The sequence below is a fragment of the Uranotaenia lowii genome, chromosome 3, assembly GCF_029784155.1.
Source record: "Uranotaenia lowii strain MFRU-FL chromosome 3, ASM2978415v1, whole genome shotgun sequence".
Classification (NCBI taxonomy): Eukaryota; Metazoa; Arthropoda; class Insecta; order Diptera; family Culicidae; genus Uranotaenia; species Uranotaenia lowii.
In genome coordinates, this window is record NC_073693.1 from 175,204,276 (window position 1) to 175,230,800 (window position 26,525).

A 26,525-nucleotide genomic window follows, 5' to 3' on the forward strand; every position below is an offset into this window, starting at 1 on the left:
AGGAGTCCTAGAGCATTAACAGTGAGCTAGTTCATTCTTATGTCCAATATTCATGAAGTAAAGATGATTGATTCCATGAAGTTATGGTATATAAAAGGTTATATGAAGCGCAAATCTTAAATTTCTTTTTGACCAGTTCATCTAGCTGACTAATAAACAGGCCTGATTTCATTTCTGCAAGGTAAAAACACTGCCCGCCGTAAAAATAAACAAAATACGGTTGTCAAATCGTGCGCAAAATATAAGAACCGCTAGCGGGGAGATATTTTGAAAAATTACCTGAAGGACAGCAGAAACAACTTTCTAGCGGTTACCTGGCAGGTTTTCAGTCAGAAATTTTTCGTTGACAAATCTAGACTGTATTTTTCGCAGATAAACAAGCTGATGAAATTGGAAAAAGATGTCTAGCACTTTAGGTGGCTGACGATCTGAGGAAGCTGCCAATAAGTCAGTGTTACATAACTTTAGACACAAAGGATGGCTACATATACAAAGTAGGTTGCCTCCAAATGCGACCTTTTTCCCTGAAAAGCACTTCCATAGATCCTACAAAGTTGATACTCTGTTTTGGTTGGACCAGAAATGGTGCAGTTACTCGAAAACAGAGGTGGAGTGATTATAAGTCAAATATATTGATTTTGTGCCAAGGGTGGACAATCTGCTAAAATTGTCATAACTTCGATCAAATTAAAAGTTTTGAGTTCAGAAAGTCATAAAACATGTGCACATGTGAACATTACATTACTACACTGCAAAAAATTTACATTTAGATGGTATGTTTCTCCACACATACGGCATTAAAAATGTTCTACATATCAAATTCATTTGAATCTTATGAAATCCAACTTTTTTACACATAGTGTGTATGTGGAATAAATATAGTGAGCTGACTAAATTATGATGAGCGTGTGGAACTAGTCGTGTGGAACTCAAGGGGCTGAAGAGAAGGAAATTTCCAAACTGACATTTCAGTACCGCACTGACGTTTTGGTACCAAAACGCATTGAAATCAAAGGGGAACTGACGTTCTGGTTCCAAAAAGTCGGTACCGTAAAACGGGGTAACTTTGATCACCGGGGAAACTTTGACCATCAATAAATTTTTCCACATTATCATCAATAACTTAGTCTATAGTTTGAATTTTTGAAAACTTTTTTCTACGTTTGAAATTCTATTAATTGAGTATCAAATAGGAAAAAATTGGTTTGTATCTGAAATTGTTTTCTGTTAGTAAAAGTGCAATTTCAAAATCTTAAAATTTCTATTTTTTCCAAAGGTCACCAACAAACAGCTCTCCTGATGATATCAAGAAGTATTTAGAAGCAAACGGGTGATTGAATGTGAAAGAACAACTTTTATTCTTTGTATATGTACAGTTAAAGTGCTATTTTTATAGTCATTTTATGATAAATTTTTGATTTTTAATAAGTAAGAACATTTTCCAAGAGTAAGCCCTTATTGTACAAATGGATAGAAATCCTATCAAATGATTTACTTTGAAGAAAAAATTAAAATAGAAATAGTGAGAGGGCCTAGGGGAACGTGTGAAGGTTAAATTTCATTTGTATTTTGAAGCTCAAACTATTTAGCAATTCTAATATTTTTTGCCCCTAGATGTATGCAGCATCATTGTTTTTTTTCGATTAGAAATGTTTTTGAAAGAAAACGTTTAAAAGCACGGTAAGATTGATAAATTAGAATTTGTAAACAATTATGAAGGTGTTTTGTATCCTTTATGATCAAGAAAACTCGTTTGAACCGTAAAAATGGAAAATGATCAATGAAACCCCAAAGTATCAATTCCTGAACAGCGAAGAAATCAATTTTTAAATCAAATTCAAAGTAGTCCAATAAATTTCTGCAACCACGTTTTACGTTCATAGGAGTGCAGTACTGGTTTTAAAAATATGAAACAAGCCACATTCCCCTTAATAGGAAAAATAATCGAAAAATATTAAAAAAAGTGATCAATATTACCCCGGATTACGGTACGTTCCGTTTGTATGTGTTTTGACAGTTGCTTCAGTCCTTTGGTGGAACTACACGGAAAAATTGAGTTATTCATGAAATGTGTTACGATTACACCTTCAAAATAACTAAGCGGTTGTTGTTCAAAAATTGTTTAATACCTATTCAATTTTGGGTAGTTTTGAATGACCAATATACAAAAGTGAACTGAAATTCGATTAGTCATGGTCTGTATAAAAAGTTTGCTGTTGTTGGAAAGCTTTGGAAGGGGATGCCAAAGCAAAAAAGCAAATTCGGAAGCCATGTTGATTGCTGGTTGGAAGATTGCTGATATAAAAAAAAGAGTTTTATTTGCAATTTGAAGTTGAAATTTGTCAACAAAAGCAGTTCATTTAAACGGAATGAATGGTTCGTTTACTAAAAGTACTATTTTCACTTTTCCGGTACGTTTAAACGTCGGAAACTACTAAAGCAAACCGGATAATTGTGATATGTGTTTGTAAATTTGTGAAAAGACAAAATTGTTATTTTGCTTGAGCAATTATCGCATTAAATGGCAAATTTTGTTTCTTTCAGATATTTCGGCGTAATGCAATGTCATACCACCTCTAAGCAAGGCAGCAAAAGTTAAGGTGGAGATCGAAAAACCTAACAAAAAGCGTAAACATACAACCGAATCAGCTAATGGTACAGCAGCTCAAAAGCAATGGAGACCTCCTATCGGATGAAGACATGGACAAATCTATTCACGATATGATAAAGGGGATTAAAAAACGACCAGCGAGGACTAGTATGGCCTCAGGCGCGGATCTAGAGATTGCTCTTAGGGGGGGTGATTTAGCAAATTTTCAAAAAATATGGCCATGTTGATGATAAAGATGAAGAGAATTCAGCAGCATGTAAATAATGTTAAAGACAATTATAAAAAAGTTTGTTCAAAGAATTCTGTACATTTGTTTGTGGCTGGCTAAGTCTTAGGCAAAACGCAGATAAATGTTTTTTTCACTGGTATGAAGTTGAATTTACGTTTATTTATCTATTTGGAGATACCATTTGCTTATTTATATCAGATTAGAAATCCATAAGCAATTTAAATCGTACTTTATTTATTTTCAGTCAAAAATAAATCTGTTGGTATAATTTCAACTTACTCAAAAGAGCATCTCCGGTTTTATGGTTGAAACTACGTCTTATTAATTTTAAAACTATTACAATATTCGGGTGAAAAAGACATTTTCACAAGTTTAAATTATATTTTATCGAAATATTTTCTCTTTTGAGTTCCTATTTTAAACCGTATGCTGCTTCATTACTTATCTATCGAAATCCGTCAATGTATTTATTCAATAATTTTGCATATTTTTCACTTGAAGTTCCATTAAAATATCAATTTAAAGACGTTAATCAAAAAACAATCCAAAACAAATAAACATTTAAAGCACAAATAAGCACGTATCTAGACAATTTAAAATATAGATTGCTAATCATTCTATTTAATTTTATTAAAGAGGTTTGCTGAAAAGATTCTTCTCTACATCTTATCGAAAACTTATAGCGTTTTTTTGCTGTGAGTTTGAAAAACAAGTCAGTAGCTTAGAAACAAGATTTAACAATTGAAAAGTTTCATTAACTCCACCAGGTTGACTACAAAGAGCGGACAGACTTTACAAAAAAAAACTTGCTCAGTTTGGAAAAAAACTAGCCAACTTTTGAATGTTGCCAAATGCTTTTTACTTGCGTATCGTTTTTCTTTTTCAGCTCTTTGACTTTTAAATGCTCGGAGTATGGAAACAAAAATTGTGGTGGAGTTACCCCGTGTGTAGTTAAAATGTTAAGCTTTTTGATATCATCAATAGTTGAGTAAGGTTTAGGATGAGCCTTTAAAACAGCACCTATATCTATTTCATAGACTATGGGTCTGCAGCAGATGCGAACGTCTGATCATTCTGGAGGTCAAATTTGCTTGTAGAACTTGAATACATTTCGATGCTTTTATGCTTGAGTTGCAGATGTATGTAATTTCCCTCTAATCATCTTCGGTGGCATGCATGTTCCTGAAAGCAGAGACTAACGGTAGCAGATCCGGATGTCTGCAAAGTTTGATCGATCAGAGTTTCGGTTGCTACATCTGGAAATAATGTCAACTATAGGAGAATGAGGATACTTGATCCCTGGGGATACTTGATTCCTCAGCTATATCTCGAAACTGGAATGTCTTACAAAGATCAAATGTTCTAGAAAAATGTGCCAAAATGAGCAAAATAACAATGCTTGTAGTTTAAAATTTTTTAACAAAATAATTGTTTGAGTAATTGAACTTTGTTTGAAAAATTTCACAAAATGTAACTTGAAGATCTTTTTTCATCACATTAAAATGTTCCTTACATGGGAAAATTATGAAAAAAATATTTGTTCCAATGTATCAATTGTTCGAGCGTAAAATGAACTTCATAATGCCATATTTTCAAAGCAATGGAAAACTCTCAACTTTTTTCAGAAAAATGGGTCTAATTGATCCCCTAGAGTTGAGTACAATTGATCTTCCTTCCAAACGGCATATTCTTCTTCTGAATTGATCGTTATGGTTGCTGATTACGAAATTACTAATATTTATCCAAAAACTAATATTTATCAAACAATTGTCTGAAGAAAAGAGCAAAAATGATTAATTTTCTCTTAATTATTAAAAATAGCGCCTTTAAGTATGCAATGTTATTAGCGTTGAGACAAAGTTATAGAATTTTCTTCTTATGTCTGCTATAAATTGTGAAATGAGAACAAACATGACCAAAATAGTCAATTAACATTCTATCTTGGGGTTTTGTTTGATTTTTATACAAGGATTAGGGCTTCCTGAATAAAAGATCAAGTCTCCTTCAATAGGGGATCAAGTCTCCCCTAACTTCTGAAAAATCGCAATTTTTTTACTCTCACAAAAATGCTTCTAGTTCTTCAACGGGTTCAAGTATCGTTCTAATTTATGGAGCATAGAAACTTGAAGTTACAAGCTGTCAGAAAATGCCAATGATGGCGAGTTGCTAAATTTTTCCAAAAAGATATGGTGAAAATAAAAAAAAGGGGATCAAGTATCCCCACTCTCCCCTAAAGTTGTTTTTTACAGTTCATACGCATATGGATAAGAAAAGGAAAAAATAACCTCCTAAATTTTAGTTAACAAAACGTTGATGTCCGTTCAAGGAAATGATCGCTTTTGAGGTTATTTTCCCTCAGGTAAAAAGTGTTACTGAAAATATCAGAATTATGTCACAAATATTTTTAGCCGTACATACTTAAAACAATTATTGAAAATTTTCATTTGTGGACCCAATAACAAAAAAAATTAGAAACCCATCGAGTTTGGTAAACATGCATAAATAAGAAATCACTTTATGATCAACTTGAAAATAAATATTGGCTTCTTTAAGCCTTTTCAAGAAATCATTCAGAATCAATCGCTATCAACCGACGTTTCTGGTACTGGCGCTTACAACAACTCTGGATATCGGTTAATAAAGAAAACCAATCTGCTGTCATGATTGAGGAAGTTCCTTAAAGAGTGAGGTGCAAGCTTTATACTTTTCGCACGCCAACACGAAGTTATACACACGCATACTGTTTATACTGAATTCAAGCATATTTTTAAGCAGCTATTGAATTCTTGCACGCGTAAAAATGGTAATGTCAATGTTAAGTTATTTTGACACATGAAAAAGTTATATTTCATCTAAATTAAGTTAAAAAAAAATTATGATCATGATTTATTTTTTTCCGTCTGGGGGGGGTGATCACCCCCATCACCCCCCCTGTAGATCCGCGCATGTATGGCCTGCTTTTGTATTCCTTCAAAAAGCAATCGAATTATGACTAAATTTTATGGATAGGTTTGTGCAAGTTTTTTTAGCGAAGGTGTTATAATTTTGGTTGTTTGATTTGGTTGCCAAGCATCATTCAGCTAAGCCAAGCTAGTTAGTATGCTTGTAACTTATTGTCAAAGCCCTTTTCGAAGGCATTGAGTTTATAATTAATTCAAAGGTTAATAGATCTTTCACATGAAATGGATTTGACGCTTATTAAAATGTCTTCGGCAATTCTGATTTCAATTCTTGAACTAAATAATTACTGAATATAATATTATTTTATATAAAAAACGATTTTTTAAGTTAAGTATTTAACCATTTCTCTTTCTTTTTTATGTAGGATAATAATTAATAGTTGCAGTTCGGAAATCTAAAGACAACGCACATGACAACAAAAAGAAATGTTTTAACATTTTCAAAATACCAGTGAAAAGGGAACAACCGAAAGATTTCACCGGAATAGGTTTGTTGTATTGAATGTGTTTTCAATAACGATTTATTGTTATCACTGCTTCTCTTTAAACCGTTCACAGGATGGATTTTAATTGGTAGAGGACCGACTGGGGAAACCCTCCTACTTGGCATTCCAAGCGCATAAAAGGTGAGTTTTTGTTTCCTTGGATCTAATCTAAAAAGCATCCTTTCGATCTGTATGGTTGGTAATATACTTATAATAATCTCATCTTGAACAGACAAAATTCACCTTTACTGCGGGACATGTCCGGATTTTGCTGTCGTAATCGCCCTGGTACATCCTCCTTAATCTACAAAATGCCTTCCCAGAGCCATCTAAAGCAAAAGCATTGTTTCGAGATTTTCGGGACGTCACTGGAAAGCTTTTGCTGCAAAATACTGTACAATATACCGGAGGATAGATTAAGATAATATAGGGCCATGAAATGTAACAAAAACGAGGAAGGAAGGAAAATTTCCATGCAGTAACATTTGGCTGCATTGCTAAATCGCACAGAAGCCGATTTCCTGTTAAATGTTATTTATCTATATTAACATGTGCCTGTAAACAATAAAAAAAACTTATAGCTTTTACGTAAGCAAATTGTTTTATTTTTTATTTGAAAAAATCTAATACTATTGGAAGAATTTTTAAAATGCATGGGCATCCCCATGTCAAAATATACAGAATTGAATAACCGGCGGAAAGCTCGCAAATGTATAAAAGCTCTATTAGGATATATTGACAGTTCTACACGAACACCACTTTAACAGAAGGCCTCAGCCCTAACCTCAAACCATGGGAGAACAGAATCGATTTTTGAGAAGGGCGCACTATAAACGCGATTTTCCGGTACTAAAATCGACAAATTCGCCCTGTGGAAAAGTGATACACAGATGTTCGTGTTTTGATTTTTTTGGGTGTTCAGGGCTGCCAAGTGCATTGATATTTGGAAAACGATGATTATGCAATTAAAAGCATTGTTATTGAAAAATCTTTTCATGAGTACTGAGAATTTGCAACTTTCCCGTAGATTTATATTCGAATGTGAAATTAAACGCATCATTTATCTGAACGAAAGAACAACTTACTGTATCGCACACTTAAGCGAAGAAGCGAATTATGTGGATTTGCTTAAAATAGTCAGAGCATGCAGGCGATTATTTTCAAATTCAACAAAGATGGGGCTTTCACTTAAGCTTGTTTGTAACAGTGAATGATTTTGCATTCGTTTAAAAGTTAGAAACAACTCTTTCTTAATCTACCGAACAGTACATGGAAATATATTTCAGATGTTTTTAATTCACCTTGAGGATTCATTAGCAAAAGATAGCTTATCTTCATCCATTTATGGACGCCCCGTAATGAATTCAAACGTTTAGCTGTTGATAGTTAAAAAATTTAATCAATTCAGAAATATTATAATTAGTTTAAAACAAGCAAATACTGATTTTAGTAACGCACCTAGCATCACTGATGAGGCCGCCAGCAAATCAAAATTTGAGGTTATGGCTGAGGCCAATTTTTCGTCAATACTATCGTCCGTATATACCCTTATAGACACGCTCTGAATAAAACGCCTAAACATAAAAGTGCGTGGAGACACTTTTCTTGAAACTGTATGGATTTTTATACAGATTAGAGTAACTTTGGTTACCGTGTAGTCAAAAAAAACATCGAACCCCCTGTCGATGATTTTTGTCAGCTTTTTCTTATGCAAAATGGCGCACACGAATTTCTTGTTCAATTGCGTGGAATCGAAACGAAAAGAGAAAAAATCGGAAATCGGCTCAAATGACGTTGGTCTCCGTAGAAAGAGTTAAAATGTTTCCTTGCTGAAGTTTGGAGGGCGGATGTGATTCGGAACCATGTCCTACTAATCAATTAGGCGCACAATCTAAACAAACAAGGTGGACAATACAGAAAAGATCTGGGATGTTTCTTTGATTGCAATTCCCCATGGGGAAGGAAAAACTTCTGCGCTTGCCAGTCCGGACAGTGCTTGGAAGTGTTTTTTTTTTAATAAAATAAATAAAACGTATTGGTTATAAAAGTGTTAAGTGTTCTAACACATCGCTGATTTTTGTAAATAAATTTAATTTATTCACAGCAGAAAACTTTATTGATTCAATATGTCTGTCATATAGCCTCTGTATGCCAATATTTATAACATTTATTTGTTCCACATATGCATTTTAAGTGCCACCACATATAACTATTCTATGTTTTTGGCTATATGTGGGACACATATTTTTCAATTGTTTATCTAATTGCAAAAATCTATATAAGCTGACACATAGCCCCAGTGTCGATTTCATTGAGTCTAGGTAGCTTCACTGAAAATTCCATTAATTTCCATTGATGCATTCCGTGATAGTTTACAATTTTCGATAGTGATCGAAGCAATCGGGGAATCTTGAGAGAAGATTATTGGTTGGTCAGATAAATTGGTCAGGCTGAAATTAATAAATGAAGTTCTTCAAACCAAATATTTAGGAGTGTTTTCAGATCACAAAATTGACGACGCGGTGAACCCTGTGCAAGAATTGCTACAGGAATTGATCTACTGAGTAAGTGATAGATATGATGTAATGGTGAAATATGCGTTGCCATAGGCAATAAAAGTTATTATTTCTCTCCTTAATAAAAACCTATCTGTCAAAAGTTGTGTGAAATTTTAGCTGCACCTCACTTTCACTAGTGGAAAACCATCACCCAAATTCGGCACCGCTTCTATCGCCTATTGAAAAGTTTCAATTGTTTTTAACATTAAAGTGAGTTTAAGCTGGAAACTGACCATAGACCACTCTACGCAATCTTCAAACCCTCTTGGTCGAGTAGAACGAAGGGTATTCTTGCTGCAGTCGTTCAGATTTCGAGTATTATATAAGCCCGGGAAGCAGAATATTGCGGATGCTCTTTCGAGGTGGTCGGTTTCGGCTTACTCAGCGGATGTGGACGATTGGGATGAGGTTACTCATGTGAACTCCTTGATAGAGTTGGTAGCGGTAGACATTGCTGAAATTAGAGCTGCTATACTTTGTGATGTACAATCAGCATATCTTAAGGAAGCGATCGAGATAGAGAGCTGGTCGTAAATCCACGTATTAAAGAGTTTGTTTCTTTCAAAGGCGAAATTTATGTCGTCGAAGGAGTAATAGTCCACGGATCTCGATTGGTAATACCAAAATTTTTACAACCACGAATTCTACAACTGAGGCAAGAGGGACACCTGGCGAAACAGCAATGTTACTGCGTCTAAGGGAGCGTGTGTAATGGACTGGGTTTGACAAGGATGCCAGAGCATTTGTGAGGAGTTGTGAGAGATGTCGATAGGTCGGTAGGCCTTCAGCTCCAGAGACGAAGAATCATACCAGTTGAACCGTGGATTGACATCACGATAGATATACTTGGCCCTCTTCCAACCGGAGAATACCTGTTAGTAGCCGTAGACTATAAGTGTTATGCGGAAAATTACTTCCAAAGAGACTATAAAGGAGTTAGAACCGTTTTTGTTATTCCAGAACAATCACCCTCGACAATGGGCGACCATTGTAAGCACCGAATTCGGAAATTATTGTAAGTCTAGGAATATCGTGTTGAACCATACTTCTCCATATTGGCCTCAAGCAAACGGATAAGAAATGAGGCAGAATAGATCTCTCCTAAAACGCTTGGAAATTAGTCAGATTTTGGAACGAAACTGGAAAACGATCCGCTTGAACACGCTGTAATGTATAATTCATTTTCTCATTCGACTACTGGCAAACCTCCTTCCCAACTTCTACAGATCAGGTCTGTACGTTACAAAATCCCGTATTTAAGAGATATCGAAACAACTCCGCCGATTCATCCGGAATCTTGCGAAAGAGATCTGGTGAATAAGTACCGAGGGAAAGAACGTGAAGATAACCACCGTCACGCTAAACCTTGAGGGATTGTTGAGGGTGACCCCGTAATAGTCCGAAATTTAATATCGGGAAACAAACTACAGCCTACTTTTGCAGCCACCCGCTACGAAGTCATAAGGAGAAAGGGGAACCAAGCTGAGATTCAAGATGAAAATGGGAATACGTTTTTTACGGAACACTGTCAGGGTCTGCAAATGCCATTAGATCAGCAAAGGCTATCAAGATCAGTTAATCTAACCCACTGGCACCAAGACTTCGTACTTAACTCATAGTTTTAGTAATATTTAAATTGTTGTTAAAACAAAGGGAGATGTGGTAGTTTTCAAATTTCGATAGTGATCGTAGCAATCGGGGAATTTCGAGAGAAGATTATTGGTTGGTCGTCAAATTGGTCAGACTGAAATTAATGAATGAAGTTCTCCAAGTCAAATTTAAAGGAGTGTTTTACTAATTTCATCCGGACCTCATGCAATGAAGGTTGATACGATACCTTGAAGTGAAAATCGAAAGAAGAATCGATTCAAGAAAACAGTGCAAATATTTGAAAATTTGAAAAAAAAAACTGTGTCAAAAAGAAGTACTAGAAAATTAAAAATTACTACACACCTGTCGTGATTTTACGAATCTCAATTCAGAGATTCACTTAGACACGTCTGTCGTTCACAAGAATAGATCAATGACTGAATTTGTATGTTTGCCTAGTGTTGCCAAAATAGCAAACGTTGCCATAGAAATTTATTTCATTTTAATTATCTTCAGTGTTGCCGAATAGAACTATTATTTTATTTTATTTTTATCTAAATTTGATTTATAATCTGCATATCCTTTATCTCATCCCTACATTCCTTCTCACCTCCTCACCAACGTTTTACGCGTCGACTTTTATTTTTTCCCTCTAGAACAAAATTTTTATTTACCAAATATCCTTAATTTTTATTCTATATTCCACATCTTTATTCTCTATACCACACATTTTATTTAATATCTGCTTACCCTTCATTTCATCTCTCTATTCCTTCTCAACTCTATTCTCAATTCCGCAAAAAAAACATTCTTAGTAACAGCTTTCTCAAACTGTTCTTATATGTAACTCTGTCTCTGTTTACCACAGCCGAAATAATTCGATAGTATTCTTCGAAACGGCCTACCCAACCAGAAGGCTTATTCATAACAAACAATCAGCAGCAGTAGCCTTAAAAATTCAAATCAAAATAAAAATCAGAGGCAGCAGCCTTAGAAGTCCACCAGAAGTCCAAATCTAAACAAACAATCAGCAACAGCAGCCTTAAAAATGAACCCAATTCCGTTTTTTCTTTTTCATCGGAAGGCCAAATCCAAGCAGACAATCAACAACAGCAGACTTAAAAATCTGCACTTCCTAAGCCGATTTTGTCTTTTTCCACCGGATGGCCAAATCATAACAAACAATCAGCAGCAGCCTTAAAAATCTGCGCTTATTAAGCCAATTCCTTTTTTTTATCGAAAAGCCAAACCAAACCGAACAACCAGCAGCAGCAGCCTTAAAAATCGGCGCCTCCGGCAATTCCGTATTTTTCCAGCGGTATGGCAAATAAAAAAAAACAATCAGCAGAAGCTGCCTCAAAATTTACGCTTCCTAATTCATTCCGTCTTTTTTCACCGGAGAGCCAAATCATAACAAACATGACAGATCAATTCCGTTTCATTCCACCGGAAGGCCAAATAAAAAAATCAGCAGCAGCAGCAGCCTTACAAATCTGCGCTTCTAAAGCCAATCTGTCTTATTCCACCGGAAGGCCAAATCAAAACAATCAGCAGCAGCAGCCTTCAATATCTGCGCTTCTAACGCCAATTCCGTCTTATTCCACCGGAAGGCCAAATTAAAACAATCAGCAGCAGCAGCCTTAAATATTTGCGCTTCTAACGCCAATTACGTCTTATTTCACCGGAAGGAAAAATAAAAAAAAATCAGCAGCAGCAGCCTTAAATATCTGCGCTTCTAAAGCCAATTCCGTCTTATTCCAACGAATGGTTAAATAAAAAAAAATCAGTTGCAGCAGCCTTAAATATCTGCGCTTCTAACGCCAATTCTGTCTTATTCCACCGGAAGGCTAAATCAAAAAATCAGCAGCAGCAGCTTTTAATATCTGCGCTTCTAACGTCAATTCCGTTTTATTCCACTGGAAGGCCAAATCAAAACAATCAGCAGCAGCAGCCTTAAATATCTGCGCTATTTGTGCTTATTCTACCAAACACTCTATTGTCGTGATTTTACGAATCTCAATTCAGAGATTCACTTAGACACGCCTATCACTCACAAGAATAGATCAATGACTGAATTTGTTTGTTTGCCTAGTGTTGCCAAAATAGCAAACGTTGCCATAGACATTTATTTCATTTTATTTATCTTCAGTTTTGCCGAATACAACTGTTATTTTATTTTATTTTTTTATTAAATTTGATTGATATTCTTCATATCCATCATCTTATTCCTACAACACCATAGTTCGATGACTTCCTTGAGAAGATATATCTGTTCAACGTGTCCATGTTGATCCACCCTAATCAGAACGCAGCTGATTCGTTTACTTTACCCTCCTAAAATTGCAATGTATGATAGAAGTTGTGGGTAGGTAGGTAGGTGACGAGAGCAAACCGTAAGAAATTTTTCCCGCCAAGGAAGGGGTTTCGAGGCAATTTACGATCAATTGTACATAATGTGAGGGCGGTGAAATCCATACGAGAAAAAAATGGTAGAAAAAGATGGAGTGAGAGGATTATGATTCATCATTAGCGCCAAGTTAAGCGGAACCTGTACTGGAGCTCAAAGAAGTTAAGTTTTTACAGTCAATTTGTAAGTACATAGCAAATTGACTGTAAAAAAATCAACTACAAAATACGCTGAAATAAAATTCAAATTTTGGTTCTAATTCATTGTTTTGAAAAATGTATAAGAAACCTAAAAAATATTTAAAATTAAACCAACTGTTGACCCCAGGTTATCCCGACAGACAATAAAAACCAATGTCCACAGGATAATCGCAGTCTTCCGTGACGGAACAGGTGTCATGTAAATCCACCAACTCCGTCAAATAGGGTTGGGAAAACAAATTTATTCCATTTAGGTAGATACACTTATTGTGTGTGGAGGGTAGGTACTAGCTGGTCGAATTTCTGCCGAGGGGGGCACTATCCGACGTTATATCAGTTGAGATATTATAATTTTCGGATAGCGTAATTTGCATCGGCTCTCTAATCCCCCTTTAGCTTCAGCTGATTTGCACCTTCTCTCCAAGACCGAAGGGCCAAACTTTAAGAACCGGCGTGGTAGCAGCATAACATACACTTTTGGTTGGTTAGCTTAGGGTAAGTTTTGTTGTGTTGGCACAAGTTTGGATTATTTTTTTTTTTCAAAGATTTTCCAGACCGAAAATATCTATTCCTTAGGTTCTCATATTGTTCAGAGGAAATCAAAGAATCAGTTACAATATCTACATCCAGGCGAGACAATCACCGATGCGAGCACCTTACGGCTCGGAAGCAACGGTTACGGTTTTGAAGTTGGTATTTGGGAAGGGAAAAGGGATAGACAGAAAGTTTGCTAGTGATTTGTTGTTTGATTCGAGGTTTCCGTGCGGTAATGCAAATTTAACACCTGGTTCCATGTAATCGAAATATATTTTCCTCCGAATACATTAAGTGATAGGCATAAATTGTGGCGTTACATAAATCAAGGCGTTTTCCGAAGCCGCGTTTTTCGATTTGTTTTCTCTGTCATTCCTTCGAATTTGAACAATTGCATTGAAATTCATTCGGTGGAAGAAGTTAGTACATATTTTCATAAGAAAAGTTTTTTTTTCAACAAATATTCAAAGGATTGTGTTGATTCTACTGTAGGAAATTTCGAACCAATTTTGAACACAGAAACTAAATAGTGTTTCAAATCATTTCTGTCGCCCAAAACTACCCAGTACACAAAATCCCTAATTATATTTGTTGCCGGCTTCCGATCATTTCACACCTCTGTTGCCATTTTCCTCCGGGGTTTCCGCTTCCTGTCCCACTTCCTCCAACTTGTTGAAGAAACCACTCGCCGCCGGAGAGTTTGGTTTTGCTTTTCTTCGCCGAGTGAATACCTATATAAATACTACTGTGTGAGTCAGTTATAGCCAGTGGGGCCGAATCACGTTCTTCGGGACTTCCGATCACGGTCTGACCCCGTCGAGGAAAGACGAACTAGAAAAAAAAAGAAATAATGGAAGGGACGAACGAGCTGGAAAAGCGTCACAATGATACAATACACAAAGCGCTACAAAGCCTAAGGAAGGAAAAAGTGCACGGATACTTTACAGCCTACGCGGCTCCTTTCGTTCGTGTACTATTTTTATTTTTATTTCTTCATTATCAGACCGACCGACTCTCGGACATTCAGGAACAAACCGACGACGGCGGCCTCAATGCCCAGGGGAAGTAAAGTAGCTCGAGGACTGGGTGGACCTCTTCTGTTAAAGATTAGATCTATAGCCCCAAAACAAAGGAAATCCCCAAGAAACGCATTCACTTTCGTTACGTTGAGAATTGTACCTATTTGAGCTGGTTTTCCGAAGACCTTCCGTAAATCGGGCCGATTACTCCTAACCCTTAAGTGTAAGACAAAATAAAATCAAGTTACACCATTTTGAACGTTTGTTCCTGGCCTAAAAAAGTTAAGATCTAATTTAATTCTTAGAAATGAGTATTTTGAACGAGAATTAGACATCAGATTCTGATTTGAATTCAATTCCTAATTCCACTGTATACCATTTGACTTTATTGATCCCGATTCAAACTGCCTATTCCGTATCCGGTCAAGTAAGGGATAAAATTCATTCCCACCCCTTTTGAAGTTTGGGGGGTACAAACCCAGGGACCAAACCGTCAGTTTAGTGCCCAAAGGATAAAAGCTTTTTCAGCGGTGTTTCTGCTTGTTTTTATGTTTGGCTGACCGGCGGCTGCTGTTGTTGTTGCTAGCAGTTTTACTCCCACATTATCGCGGGACCGTTAGTTTGATGGTTCACGCTGTGAGCTGAATGATTTCCGAGAATTATTATCGCCGAACATGCGAGCTGGGCATAAATTTTTTACTATCTTTCAGGAGTAGGTACACTATACTTACTTATCTTGTGATTCTTAAGGTGGCTGGAAATTGGAATGGGTTCGATCGTAGGATTACAACATTGTTAGGACTAAGATATTAAATAAATATTTTTTTGCCTGACACAGTAGGCTCTGGGCCCCATACAATAACACGAGGTTTTCTAATATTTTTCACTTGAAACTTGAAAGGAACCGAACAAGTTAAACATTGGAAAAGCAAAGGTTTTTTATTTTTGTAAGTAATTTTTTGGTGTAGTTTTTGCAACACTTACGTTTCCTGTCAGACAGAGAACTAGACAGATTCAATCGAAAACTTTCCTGAATATCACAAAAATCGTATGATGAGAACAAAACCGTTTTGGAGAACCGTTTTTTATGTGGAACTATCATAGAAGATTAAACGAGTTTTTAATCTACTAGCTTAACAGTCCAACATGGAACAAGCTTCCAATGAAATATCGAATATGAAGTTTAAACTTAAGTAGTTTTGAGTATAGCTGCTATGAAAGAAAAAAAATAAGGGGTTTAGTGATACGGCAATCAGCAAAAATTTCCGGCATTATCACGCGTCTGTGCACTGCTTCTTGAGATAGAGTTCACTCTTGGTTATTATTCATAGCATAAAATCGCAAAAATTGTTCGTGTACATTAGAAAGGACAAAATTGCCAATTTTTGATTAATGGAACACTTTACTTTCTTTCAGCATCAATTAAAGTACCCATGAGTCAACAGACAAATAAAATGACAGCTGCATCAGGCGAACACTAACTGTGTTCGTAACAAAAAACATCTACAGAGAAGACGCTTTTTCAGTGAATATAGTAAAGTTCACAAACATACTTAATTTTTCTTTCTAGCCGATCCAGCCTCTTGACTGGAAGTCCGCAACACTATCGTGTTTCCTGAGCGCAGTATTTCATTCAATGAGATTTTTGTTCCGGCATAGTTACCGCCTACCGCCAGATCTTTCTACGAACGAAAATCTGAATCTTCAATTCAAACGTCAAATCCGTATTGTTGTACGGGTGTGAAACTTGGTGCACATATGCGGTGACGACGCGAAAACTGCAAGTATCGCTGCCTGCGGAATATCATCTGCACTTGGTGGCCTGGAAATTGGATCTCAAATGAGGAACTACATCGCTGGTGTCATCAAAAGGCGCTAGAAATCGAGATCCGGGAACGCAAATGGAGATGGATTGGGCACACACTGCGAGAAATGAGAACTAGATTTGTAGAGCGGCTCCTGAATGGAATCCGGAGGGACATCGAAGGAGAGGCAGGCCCAGAAACTCGTGGCAGCGAAGCCTAGCAGCCGAAATCCGAACTGTCGACGAGAATCTTGACTGGGACCAAGTGAAGACGCTGGCTCCGGATCGTCAACAGTGGAGGTATTTTACCACGGCCCTATGCGCCGGAGAATCGACGCGGGACCATTAAGTAAGTAAGTAAGTAAGTATAGTTACCGCTTAAATAATATGCTGTAGTTGTATGCTTCTGAAATGAAGCAATTTCTTACAGGTTTTCAAGTAACTGTATCAGCTGTTTCCATCGAGTTATTTCGCCTGATCGAAGTCTAAAAACGATTCCTTTTTTGGTTGGACTTTTCTAGCCAGAATAAAAACTAGGATCTATTTCTACAGGATTCTCTTGATCAAATAAGTTTGCAGGGAAATTTGACACCATTTATTGATCTAAAGAAACTGCAAAATCTACATTTTTGGTTGTAGCTAAAATGAACATGCACCGATTGCTCTACCTACAAATTTAGTTTTTCTGTTCAATTTAGACGTAATTTTACACATTTCATCTGAAGACTTTCAGATTATACGAGCTATGAGAAAAGTTATTAAAGGAAGAAGTGAATCATGCTACAGCGATAACGATTTAAATACAGAACTAAGGATGTTTCGTGAATAACTTTTGAATGCATGGATGGAAATTGATGAAATTTTCAGTGAAGCTATTTACCTAGTAATGTAATGTATACTTACACAAAATTTGGTGACAATTCGTCTAGCTGACCGCAACCGAAATTATTCCTGAACTGAAAGTTTCGATCACAGACATTCAACGAAAAATTTTAATGCTCGATGAATCCAAATGAAGTGGACCAGATGGAATTCCCAATTCATTTATCAAAAAGTGCGTGACCGGCATCGAAGTGCCTTTACAATTGCTATTCTCGGCTTCAATACGTGAAGGTCGGATTCCAAAATTATGGAAGATCTCACACATTTTGCCGATTCACAAGAACGGTTCAAAACTGTCTGTTGAAAACTGTTGTAGGGCAGCAATTCCCAAACTGTTCGAGAGCATAATTTACGATCAAATGTACCCATGGTTAGATATAAAGATGTCAGACTTTCAACACGGCTTTTTGAAAAAGCGTTCAACAGTGACGAATGTGGCAGAATTCGTTCTCCGAACTACTCAAAGGATGATGCAGGGATCACAAGTTGATAAATACCATGCATATCGACATGTCAAAGGCTTTTGACGTGATTAACATTAATGCCACAGAGAACAGACGTACAAGCTAGTCCACGAAACTTGTATAAAATATCCAACGACCGTTTTGACCCAATTTATGTTTTTTGGCTGAGCCACCAGACGTCTCCAAACACACCAAAGGGAACTGTCAAAACCAAACTGAGAAAAAAAAAACAAAATTTCGGTCATTTTTGAGCAGGTATGAACTGTTAGGCATGTTTCAAGGAAATCGTTTTTGAAATTTCGTAAAATTTTCGTCACGTTGCATAAAGGAAAAATATTTTAAAATTTAATCCCTTTTTCCCTCAAACTAGAAGGTACTAAATATTGAACAATGGGATGCAAAAGTGATTCTTGAAAGTAACCCGCTTCGAGATGTCTAGAATTGATTCTAATGAGTAAGACAGATAGTAAAGAATTAACCTAATTGACTGTATATAGCCGCGATTTATCCTCTGACAATTACGTCCAAGAAGTGCAAACATTTATTCCATTCGTCTATTTTAGAGCTGCATTAGTTTAATTATTAATGTTTTCATATACGATAAGCCTTTTCTAAAACTGGCACTTGAAAATTTGATTTGTAATTTTTCAACGGCGCAATAGATGGCCACTGTTTCAAGTCAATTTTTAACGTATTTTTTGGATGCCAGCATTTGAAATTTGAAACTTTGCTTTTTCCCCAGGAACGGGTTCAGCCCAGAAGGGGCTGCCCAGCAACACCCAGTCCCTGGTCTAGAGCCACGGGGACTAATGGGTTTGGGCGCTCAAGGCCTCTTTTGTTCCTGGGTCTCAGGGCGTTTGTTAGGCTGGGGGAGTTTTCGGATGGGTGGATTCCTAAAAGATAAATACCTTGGTTTCAAATCAGATGTATTCGGCGAATTCTCGATGAAAAGTACACGGGGTCGGGATGATAACGGGACAATCGTCTCACTCGGTCGGGTCGTCTTGGTCGCACGCACTGGGCGACGCCTGGATGGAACGGGAGGAACGGCGCGGTACCACGCACCACACTCACGGCTAGTTCGGTCTCTCTCCTCGGCTTGGGTAGACCAACCACGCGCTATAGGCTATGCGCGCACCTCGGTCTTCGACTCCACAGTCGCCTCACTCGGACGAGACGTGTTGATGGGACGGGAGAGGTAGTGCGGTACCACGCACTACCAGCTGGATGATACGATCTCTCTCTCGACTTGGACTGGCCAACCAGACTGACTAAGCCACGCGTAGTGCTGTTTTACGCACACCAGGCTGGCTGTCGATGGTCTGGTGGACACTGCTAGCTAGGCGCGCTGGCTTGGCGCGCACCTCGGGCTTCGATAGGATGCTGACCAAAATGACCACCCACACCATGGAGAAGGGATTCGGTCCAAGCTGGTCTCTGGCTGCGGCGATGATCGGTCCGAACTACTCAAGCGGTTTGCGTGCTTTATTGCTGATGGACACACGTGCTGGTTTCGGAGTCGTTTCAGCTTCGTTAGGCACACACCACAAAACAGACACACTAAGGTTGTTGTCGCACCACGGATCGTTTGCTGGGTACGTCTGCCTTCGATCACTGCCGGGAACCAAGAGACTTGGTGATTTGTCTCGCCTCAGCAAGAAACCTCGGCTCGGCTCTGCTTGCGTTTTTCCAAAACGCGTGAATCTTGCGGCGCTGCGTTATAGGCGTACGCAAGCCGTGAAACCCATGTGCGTTCCTCTATTTTCGCCTACTTTCCGCAGTCCACCACGTGTTTGAATTTGAATCCGCCGTTGTCTTTCTAATCTAAGCTATTTATAATGTTTTAACCTAACTCCAACCCATCAGTTACTTTATTTAAAAAAAAATCAAATCAATGTTACTCGTTCGGTAACAAATTTTACACACTTTTTTGAAGATTTTTTGTTCGAGCTTGTACGTCTGTTCTCTGTGTTAATGCTCTCCTGTCTATTCTATGTAAAAATTAAATTACGGGTACTTGCCTGCAGTGGGTTTGTTTATACCACAACATAAAGAGTCCAGGTCGTTATGCTTGGGAATTCAAGATCCAGCGTATTCCTGGTTAACAGTGGTGTACCACAAGGGAGTCACTAGGGACCCCTATTTTCATCACTGTTATGAAGAAGTTTCCCGGAGTGCTGCGCGACGTGTATGTTTAGATATACGCAGTTGATCTGAAGATATTCCTACCAGTTTGAAACCCCAAGGATTGCTTGAATCCGCAAAACGAGTTATATAAGTTTTCTGAGTGCTGCAGCGCTTTTGGATTGAATATTAATGCCTCAAAATGTAGCGTAATAACCTTTTCTTGGAAGATGAGTAACAACTTGCATGAAAAGGCTATCGCTTCGAAAACAGCACTATAATTTCTAGAAAATCGTCGATAAAGAACCTTGGCGTTGATTTGGATGCAGAGCTTAGTTTTTCGAAACATATCGAACAATTTGTTGTCAAGGCAAATTCCGTGTACGGAGTGGTAAGAAGGATTTATCACGAGCTGGACAATCCTTACACCATTGTTTCGATTTATGTCGGTCTTATCCGAACTGCCATCGAATACGCCTGTATAGTGTGGCAGCTATACTACAATGTACTTAAAACAGAACAGAACGAGTCCAAAAAAGATTTCTGAGAAACGCCCTAAAGAATTTTGGTTGACCTGACGGGAAACCGGAATATCGAGCCTTATGTATTCTGGTAGGATTGGATTCCCAAGAAAATCGAGGAAAATCAATCGACGTGTTGTTTTTTGAAGTACTAACCAGTGGAAAATATTTTTCACCGTTTTTTTCTGTCACAAATTTCACCTTACGAAGTACGAAGCAGTTTGCGCAGCCTAAGACCGTTCCAGGCAACAAACCGAATCCAGAACTATGTTCGGAAAGAATCTATTTATAGAATGATGGCGCTCTTCAAAGCTCATGCCAATGTAATAAAGCTAGAAATGTCCAGAATCTTATTCTAAATAGATTTAAGTTAGCGTATTCCTTAATATTTTATACTAAAACTAGTAAAGATTGAAAGTTGAAGCCTAGAATCCTATAAATAAAAAAAAATGTCAAGGGAGAGCGGAAAAACTTCCTTGTTGTTCCACATTGAATGTGACAATGAGGCTGTTCGGTATTGTTATAGCATACTTTTAGATGGATTCTGTATATTTGATACCATCTCAATCAGGAAAAAAAAAACTGTAAAGAGTAAACATGTTCGACCATTTACATAGTTTAACCTTTATTTGTCGAAAAATAAAATCATTCTAATTACTTTAAACCCCTTTTTGTACTACTATGGTTAAAATGTGAAAAATGGGACTATTTTTCCCCTCCAATATTTACCTTACCATTTGGCCGGTGTAAATACTGACTGTGTAAAACTAACTAGCACCGGCAAAAGGTCGAAAAGGTAAACTTGGAAATTCACCACCGGGACAACGTTATTTGAAAAGGTTGAGAAAAAAATATTGGGGGAAAAGTCGTTCCACCGTTTTTTTCCCGTAAACAAAACTAACCGAAAGTGTAGACAATCAACTGAACCGACAACGGCCGACCAGTTCTCGTTCCGTTGAGGTCAAGCCCTAGTGAGAGATAGGAATCTCATTCCGTCCGAGAACAGACCGCTTGCGTTTTTCCTTCTTGTCCAGGCAGTCAGCCAGCGGCCAAGGGTTAAAAAGGCACCACAAACGTTCAGCGATAGGTGTTTACCGAGGGAGGGTGTTAAAAAAATCTCGATCAAATAATAATTTAAGGTTTTATTGGGCCGCCTTAGGTCTGGTTACATGCGTGCGCGATTGAATCGAGGGATCGTTCGATGCCAAGGACACTGACTGGTGATAGGTAGGTAATTCTATCGGAGGGTGCAATGCATTCATGATTCATAGTTGATTTCGTCCAATTGTTTTAAATACATATTAATAAGTTTATTGTTGTTTTCGGTGCCAAGAAGGGAGAGAAAGTACTGTGTGAAAATAAGCGTGACGACGTTCGGGCACGTGTCTCCGTCAATCAGCTACGGAGTTAATGGATCCGAGACTTTTTGTTTGTAATTCTGACATTATGACTGTTGTAGCGAATTTTAATGGAGTTTCGCATTGTGAGGCTGGTACATTATGGGATTTCAATGGATCACGATTTCGAAAGAAAAAGTTTATCATTACAGCAAGACAATTTGCAAGGAATATAAATACGCTGACAGATTTAAAAACCAGTGAATTCAGTCCGCTAACTTTGGTTAACTAACTGAAGAACGTTAAATTTTTAAAGTGTTGAGCCCTACAAGAAACAGCTCAATTGACACGTCTTCGCATAGGCAGGCCATACCCGACTTAACAACGTGTATCTGATGTAGATCCCGGTAAGTGTAAATCACATGATCTTGAACTGTTCTCAGTACCAAACAAGCTCGATTTGAACGCGGGCTCGCAAGTAACCTTATAAAGGCTCTTTCTCCAAATGTCCAACGGAAGAAGAGACATGACATTACATGACACTTAGAACAAAATTCCGTTCAAATTTTGACTGAAAGCCTCCAACCGTGAACATTGCGCGGCAGCAATTCGAGCATAAAAAATTCACTCAATAGCATGTTCTTCAACCTGTTCAGTCCGTTCGAGTAGTCTGAACTGATCGATATTTATCAAATGTCTGGTTTAATTTCCCAGCTTCATTTTCCAGCTACAACATCGATCGAAGCGTTTCTGGTATCGACATTGCCAAGGGACTGAAGAAAACAAAAATTCCCGTACCAAGTTTTCAGTCAAGAAACCCGCAGGAAGAAGAAAAATGAAACGAGTGAAACACGTATAGGGGCAACATGGCGTCCTCATTGCAAAAATTTCAACCAGAGGCAATTTTTTAATAATCCATAAAATGATATCTGCGGCTCGGGAATGCCAATCAAAGGGTTCTTTGGAAGCATTAATAAATTATGGTTGGGCACAAAATGCGGAGTTTTCAGCATAATTCTTGTTAAAATTGATTCTAAATCTGCAGTATGACAGCAACAGATGCGTTCGGCAACCAAAATGTTACCCTATTTCGAGTCTGTTATGGGGTGAAGTGTTTAATTTCGGGAACCACACTGACGTTCTGGTACCAAAAATTTGGTACGGTGCGTTTGTATGCGATTTGACAGCTGGTTCAGTCCTCTGGACATTGCTCGTTAATTTTTCGAGCGGCCAAAAATCGAAAACGATTGTTCAGCCAGTCTGGTCAGTGTTGATAGGTCACATTTAGTCCAAAACAAAAACAATACAATAAGTGTTACAAAAATGACACACTAGAAAAAGAGAAATAAAAAGATACAATCCTAGAAAAAAATACACGAAACAGATAACCATTTCATCCTCGTTCCAGTTTGTAATACCATAGCGCTCCTAGTGATTGTATCTGGAATGTTTTGACAGCACTTTGTTTTGGAATGTTTTCTCTATCAGTGCTGAAAATTTCATTGTGCTTCGTTTTGTTTCAAAAAAGCTACACGTAATATAAGCAGCAAATCGCAAATTAATTTGGAACACCCACGTCAAAAACCCTACGTGGTCACACCACTGGTCAGGTTCAAAAATCGCGAAATCATTAAAAATGGTCAAATCAACCGTGTGCAGCGTTCTCAAATGGTTCCGTGAGATGCATACTATCGATCGGCAGGTTGATACCAAGCGTCATAATGAAACTTAGGATCGCAAACTGCATCTGAAGGTGTTAAGAACGATCAAGGCAAACCCAGGGCAGTCGAACTATGACATTGCCAAGAAATGCAATTTCGACCGGTGCACCGTCAGGAGGATTCGTCTGCGCGAAGGAATACGATCTTATCGGGCTAGTAAGCAACCAAACCGGGCAAGGTCAAATCTGGCAAGGTATTTGCAGCTGTGGACGAAAAACACCGGTTTTTGTGACAAACAAGACCATGGACTCCAAGATGTTCAAGGAGGAGTGCCTGAGAAAACGTATTCTTCCGTATATTAGATCTCACAAAGGACCAGGCTTCGGACGCATCCTGAGGCGTGACTCATAACAAACGCATATTGCAAAACAATCATATCCCAGCATATGGAAACGTGATTTATGAGACTAAGATCTGATTCGCATTTTGTTGCATTTTGCCCCAGACAGCTAACTTGATTAAAAAAATATTTATTTAAAAAAATTTGGTGATTTTCCGAAAAATATTTATTCACCAACAGTGTTTGTATAGGACAATAAAAGCAATATAAAGATTGTAGGTTATATCATTCGGCCAATCCGTCATACTAGGTAAAGTTTTTTATGGCATCGAAAAATGTAAAAATTTGTACATCTATTGCCCGATTTTTTAAATTTTTTATGACAATCCAAAACTTTAAAAAACTCTTTCACGATGTTATAAACTATGTCATCATCAGTTTGTTACCATTAAATGACAACTTTATTGCAGTATATTGAAATAAAAATTGAATGAGTGTTATGGTATACAAATGTTGCATCTAACCCTGCCTTTGCATGATGCCCCGTTTGACGGTACCCGAAGATAATATTTCAAATTTCTTTACAAACTAGAGGCCCTTCTTGTGCTATTTGACTTAAATTTTGCATGTAAACTTCACATAACAATCTGCTTATTTGAGCCATTCTACTCCACAAAATAATCAGCGGGGACACGTCCTAATTTTCGTTATTCATATTAAATCATCTCCTAATGACACCGCCGGCGCAAACCAAAACAAACGAACACGAACCAGCCAGATTCCCAGCTCATAACGTTAGTCTTAAAGCGTTCTCCTAGGGATCGCTCCCGAAGAGCGCTCATTTATCTTTTAAGAGCGGAGCGAGAGGTAAAAAGAACTCCCTAGGAGCATGACATCTTCGAGGCAGATGGTCACTCCTTCTCATTCCTTCACGCCGCTTAAAGAGTGAGTGCAGATTTTAGCTCCGTGGGTGTTTGCTCTCAAATGAATCCGAAGCCTGCAAAGGACCAGTAAGTTTTGGCCAGATTTGGCAAGCTGCCACTGCAGTTAAGAGGTACTATGCTTTATATAAATATTCCTTGAGAAGACCAGCAAATTTCAATTAAAAGCATTGTAGACAAACGTACAGACTAAGCTTTGGTCTTTCATTTGAAAGATTTTTTTTTATGAAAAGTAGAAGATGAAATGTAGCGGCCCACCACACTCCCCCATTTTGTGTTGTGACAGTAAAAATTGGAGACGCTGCTCATCACCCTGTTTTCTGGGCCAACTAAGATCGCTAATAAATAGGCTTATGCCCAGCAAAAACTCCCATAAGTGGCGATGCATCAATAGGCCTATTAGAGCACATGTATCCGTGGTCCAAACAGCCGGTTTAGACCAAAATTCCGACCCGAGCAACCGCACTGGTGATCTATTATACCAGTTTCAACCCAACTTTTTTTAGAGCTGGTATAAGGATTGATCCAAAACTGATGAGATTTGGATCCAATTTGACGCAGTTCTAAACCGTTTGACAGTTAATGGAACACGAGGGCAGTTGCCAGTTTTTTCATTGGATCGGATCTAATTTCTTTGGTTCAATTCTTGTATAAATTAGACCTAAGAATAGACCACGGGTACAGGTGCTCTTTGTCTGATAAAAAATCGGCCGACGCACCCTACTGTCTTAATATGGTGTAAAGTAGGAGTTCCTATGGGGTAACTGAAGCTCGAAAATATTATTCTAAGTGTCATGTCAGTAAAGTTAGTTGTTCTACTCTAGTAGTGACTTTTCTCAGTGGATTAGGTAACAACAATGTTCTGACTGGTATTTTAACACTCAAATATGATTCGTCTTATAAAGCCGACTGTTTTATTTATTCTTGCCAATTATCAATCGGAAGTTTTAACACTATGCTTAGATAAGCTTTCCATCACACCCCTTCCATATTTAAGTTTTCACACCAAAAATTTTAGTTTAAGACAAGCAAATTTTCACTTTACTAAGAAAGAAAAATAGCCATTTCTTGTCTCATTAAAAGCGTTTTATTACCATGAAATGATTCATACTTTTTAAAGAACCAACCTAAAAGATAAGAGGTCGAAACTACAAACACTTATAGTTTGCCAACCACATTACAGATTTTCACATATTTGGGCTCGCATCATTATCTTGGTTTAGTGTTTAGATCTTTAATTATCTTTAAGTTCAAAGAGTTTCGAAATAGGCATGTATGTAAACGTTAGGGAATCCGTTTTTTGACACTCTACTGCATAAGAACCCATATATGTCCTCAAAGTTTTTTTTTTCCACAATTTTAAGCTTTATTCGCTGTATACTGTAAAAGATCTTAAACAATTTTAATGCATCAAAAATTCCTTAAGAAAAATGAAAATTTAAAAAAAAATACCATTTCTTACACCATTTAAACAATTAAAACTGTTGATAAAACTAATTTGATTTTTTGGAAATCAGCAAAGGAAATCCCGAAAATCGGAATTTCAATTTTAATGCCAAATGACTTAAATATGCATGAAACGTTGAGATCTAGCGTAAACTCGAAAAAAAAAATTTTGGTCAAAAATCCACTTTCTGCGACATTTGGAAAATCGGCAGATTTTTGAAAAATCCTTTTTAGTTCCAGAAAGTCAATTTTTAGTAAAACAATTTTTTCGAGATAACACCAGATCTCGACGTTCATTTCTCAGCCAGTTAGCATCGAAATTTTAAAAAATCCGTGTTTCCTTCGTTCCCCCTTTTGGTGATTTTTATAATTTCGAGGTGGATTTTTGACCAAAAATTTTTTTTTTAGATAA

At 37.5% G+C, this 26,525-nt stretch overlaps 1 protein-coding gene and 1 long non-coding RNA gene across 12 annotated transcripts in view; one reads left to right on the forward strand and one right to left on the reverse strand.

The window, feature by feature from the left end:
* LOC129758667 (DNA-binding protein D-ETS-3) overlaps window positions 1–26,525 on the reverse strand; it is a 282,355-nt gene that overhangs the window by 29,864 nt on the left and 225,966 nt on the right. The gene's annotated exons all lie outside the window — the stretch shown is intronic.
* LOC129758673 (uncharacterized) lies at window positions 5,796–6,416 on the forward strand. The gene is made up of 3 exons (XR_008740040.1): window positions 5,796–5,933; window positions 6,166–6,288; window positions 6,359–6,416. It is a non-coding gene; the product is annotated as an uncharacterized LOC129758673 (long non-coding RNA).